Below are 4,610 nucleotides of genomic sequence, written 5' to 3'. Positions count from 1 at the left end.
GGCTCGCGGACCCCCCAGCGTCAGAGAAAGAAAGATTAAGATCCAGGGTATTGATAAACTATCACTGACAATACAAACAACCTGCTGGAAGCTTGCGACATGTTTTCACTCACTGAAGTCTCTTTCCCCAACCACAAGGGATGGCAGAGTTTAATTATAGCAAACAATGTGATAGTTGTGTGGCATGGATTTATCTACACTGCTCGATCCTTTTTTCTTCTGTTATAATACTAAGACGTGTCGCTGTGGGAGGGCAAGAGAGTCATTCTCGGTTTTATTCTCTCCTCCTATCAGCCTCTAACAGATATACAGTATTGTCAGTTTTTCTTGATCCGTGTAAACCCTGAAGGATAAAAGGACATCAAGAAGAAGTGTGTGCTTGTCAAAACATAGATCACATTTCCTGTAAACCTTGATTTCTGATTCAAAAGGATTTTGTTCTCCCAAGTCAGATAAAAAAACATTTGTATGTAATGATGAATTCAGCTCAGTGGGCTTTTGTTCTTACATGGTTCATGGCTGGATACAACAATACGTTGACTACAGATAAACTAAAATTTGTTTTTCTTTCTGTTTCTATTTATTCTCAGTATTAATGCTGTGTACTAGTATATCCCCAAAGACTTTGGTTGATTCTTCAAGATTTAAAGGTAAACTCCTTCAATTGTACACATACTGGTCTGTTTAACAGTCATGGCTAGTACTACACATCTGGTTTAATAGGTCCTGTGGCTCTGGGGTGAGATTTCTGAAGTCTGAGAAAATAGCCCTTGATGATGTCATCGGGAGGTTATCTCGCCTTGAGCGTGTAGATCACACATCATAACAAAAGGCCTGTATTACAGCACAAGCTGAAAGCAAGTTTGTAAATTGCGTTGTCATGAATTATCAAGTTAAGAGAAAGCCAAGTGGTGGGTTAAGAACCCTAAAGTGACAATTATTGTCAAGTCAAGTTTATTAACATAGCCCTTAGTCAGTGTATTCACCCTCAGTCCCTCAGAAATGATGAGGAAAACCCCTCAAAAGAATAAAAACGTTGATGGAGGTAACGACTGGAGAAAGCCCTAGGAGAAACCAAGAATAGGATCCAGAAAGACCTCAAGCATTCTCTCAGCTGCTACCAAGTTTAAAAGCAGAATCAGGGCCACACAGCCTTCTCTTTACAGGCCTGGAAAGAGGACAAACTACACATACACACAGAGGCAAAACTCAATAAAAAAATAAGCTATAAAAACTCCTCACTGAGAGAGAGAAGAGACAAGAGGTAAGGCTGAATCTACTGGAGGATGAAGTGTGTATTGCCTACACATTTTTTTATATTACGCCAGCCTCTACTCTGTTCTTAGTGTCAAGCGTTGTTGGTTGCTATAGTAACACTGTTGAAGGTTAAGAAAGGTACTTCAGCTGTAAATAAAGTAAACCCAAGATTTTGTCCACGTAAAAATACAATCAAAACGCACAAAAACAATGAATGCACATTTCATGATTATCATATGGACTAGTTCTCTCTCTCTTCCCTCTTTCTCTCTGGTCGGTGCACGTGTTCCCCCCATTGTGGCCATACAGTCGGCCCCTCAGAGCCCAAACATGTATACGCAAAAACACCTCCATTATGCTCCTGTTAGCATGGCAACACATAAATCACATTGAAGTTTTGCTATAGTCCCCGGCACAAACACTCGTGCAAAAAAAACAAAGACACACTTTACCGCCACCATACAACGACTGTGATGGTGGGGGAGAGCTATGCTTCTTAAGGGGGCTTGGCCTTAATAAATAGGAAGAAAAGAATTCTTGGGTCAGCTCTTTATGTCTTTGGGGACAATCAGGAGAGCAAAAAAGCAGATTGCTGTAGACAATTTGATTATCCACTCCTCGGCATGGGCTATCCATTACCTGACTGAAATAGGCGTATCCCAGGAGGCCTCAGGCCTCATTGAACAGCGGAGGTGGGGACAGTAATTAAGTCTTGGGCCAACCCCAAATCGCTTCCCATTAGTCTGTTTCCAACACGTAGCCGCAGTATCCTCGATATGTCGCTCGCAGCAACCACCCTGGGCCATGTTGACACGCTGTTGCTGGTAACTGTGTCCTGGTTCATTAGGGCTTTCAGTTTGTGTTGCCATGTTGGCTTTGGCTTGTGCTCACTCAAACATCAGCCTGTCCCATTGTGTGCTGAAAAAAAAAATGATGGAACCAAAGGTTTTTTTTCTGTCTATCCTCATTGGCTCTGCCCCTTTTTTTTCTCCAAAGACATCTCTATCCTCATTTTTTGCAGACCTACACCTGTCACATGCATTATGAAGACATACAAAGAAAACGTTGCTCCTAAATCCAGGGAAATTAAGTATAACTCATAGATACAAGAGGAAAAAAAAACAGTTAGAGGGAGCTAAAGGCCACTACAACCTTTTTTTGTAAAAGACACATTAGCAATACCGGAGAAACTGGCCAATCACAGAGGCTGCACAAATGAGGTCGAGGAAGCCTGGCTCCAGGTGTCGCACAAAATCCTGGGTTGTGTTCCTACTGCCCTCCTGGGGGCAGAAGCGTGCACATATACATGTACAGGCCCACTCATATCGTATAAAGGTACACACATGCTTTCTCTGTCACACACACACACACACACACATGCACTCACACATACAATGTTGCTCCCCAATGAAAGAGAGACACCTGTTTTCCCAGGGCAGTTGACCTGCAGGAGAACAGGGTGTCAGACTGAAACTCATCAGCTCAGCCAACCAGAAACGCCATGGTCCCAGGGCAGCGGTGCAAAGTGGGAACTTTGGTGGATTGGGTTTATTCATTTATTCAATTGGTTACCTTGTACTCTCAGCATGAGGTTGAAATTTAATGCAGGGAAGGCAAGTTATTGGGCCGAGACCTGAACATGATGAGCCTGCTCACAGATTTGCATTCTGTTTTTTTTTCATCTATCTATCTATCTATCTATCTATCTAGTGGTAGCAGCCAGTTAGCTTAGCATAAATACTAGAAACAGCTAGCCCGGCTCTGTCTGAAGCTTACCAAATCTCTCAACCAGCAAAAACAAATATGTAATAAAAATAACAAGTTACTGTTTACATGGGGTTTTATTCTTTTTGCTATGCTAAGCTAACCAGCTGCAGTCTGTAGCCTTATATTTATAGAGTAATTATGAAAGGGGTATTAATTTTCCCATGATATATCACTTGCATATCAATTTAAGTTTCAACATTGAAATCATCACAAAGAGATTCAAATTGTTATGGGCGCTGTGCTGAAAGCCCCGCGAAACTCAGTATCTTCCAGCCTGCAATTGAATAAAGTCCAAGTTGTCTCTTCCTTTCGAATAACAAGACATCTCGCATTCAATTTGACTGATGGATATTGAGTTAATGGCAGAACAGCCAAACACAGGTGATTCAGTGAGGTGCATGTAGCTTGTCTGTTGGCAGTAGGAGCATGTTCGAGCCGAGACTGACAGCTGCTGCACTGTAGAGAGATATAACTCATCTAGTTTTGATGAGCTGGGCTCTGCACTGCTCCAGCGCAGGAATCCTGAAGTGAAGAAATATGCAAAAGTGGGACACAGCAAGTTTCTATCCTGTGTCCGCTGTCGTCTCTTCTCCACATCACAATCAATTAATCCCTCTGTCTATTTTTCTTTCCACTTCTGTTTCTAACCATGAAACATTCTAAGTATCCTCCCAAGAAACGTATAGTAGGAAGCAACTTTTGCTCCCCCCCCCCCTCAAATTGTAAGCACAGAAAGCATGAAAGAATCCTCCCTCCTTCCACTCTCCGAACCTTCGCTTTAAACCTGACAACTATCTGGAGACTGTTCAACACAAGAAAAAAAAAGAAAAAAAAACTATCAATAATTGAAGCTGTGATCGCTTTGGGATGTTGTTTTTTTGCAGTTGAGATGACATGATTTCTTTCTTGTTTTTTCTTCCTAAGCACAAGTCAAAATGAGTGAAATGAGCTTGTTTATTGTCCCATTTTCATCTGACACCATTACAGACAATGTGTTTTACTGCATGCATCTTTGTGGAGACCTGCAGCGTATATTGGCTCTGTTCTGTTCAAAAAACTCTGCTTGCTCCCTTTGCCAGCTCACTCTCATGACAATGGCAGGCGGTTTTTGAGTAGTGTGGGTTGTATATGAATACTGAATGAAGGATGTTACTCATCTGTGCAAATAGAAAAGCGATGAAAAGAGAAGAGATAATGTTCTATTCCTGTCTTTTACAGATAATTCTAAATTTTGACAATTAAAAGAATTTAAGTAGGCTCAACTGGTCTGTGCATGCACATGTGTGTAGTTTTTAAGGTGCATCTGGGTTTTCTTTTTTGAGTGTGTGTGTGTGTGTGTGTGTGTTCTGCTGCAGATGCACGGACTACAGCAGGTGTCCTGTGGTCTGAGTGCATTATTCAGGCTCAGTAGGCAGGTGCAGCCTCTGACTCCATCTCTCAGGACTCTTATTTTTTATCCCCAGCTGCACTTTAACAACACTGATGCTCTTTACTTGAAGAAATCAAACCCCGGCTATTCAGTGTAGCACTCAGCAATGCTGTGTTTTTCTTATTTCACATTCTCAATCTCTTCTCTGCTAGCACCT

Source organism: Etheostoma spectabile, chromosome 9 (assembly GCF_008692095.1).
Source record: "Etheostoma spectabile isolate EspeVRDwgs_2016 chromosome 9, UIUC_Espe_1.0, whole genome shotgun sequence".
In the NCBI taxonomy this organism is placed as follows: Eukaryota; Metazoa; Chordata; class Actinopteri; order Perciformes; family Percidae; genus Etheostoma; species Etheostoma spectabile.
Note: the sequence above shows the minus strand (reverse complement) of the source record.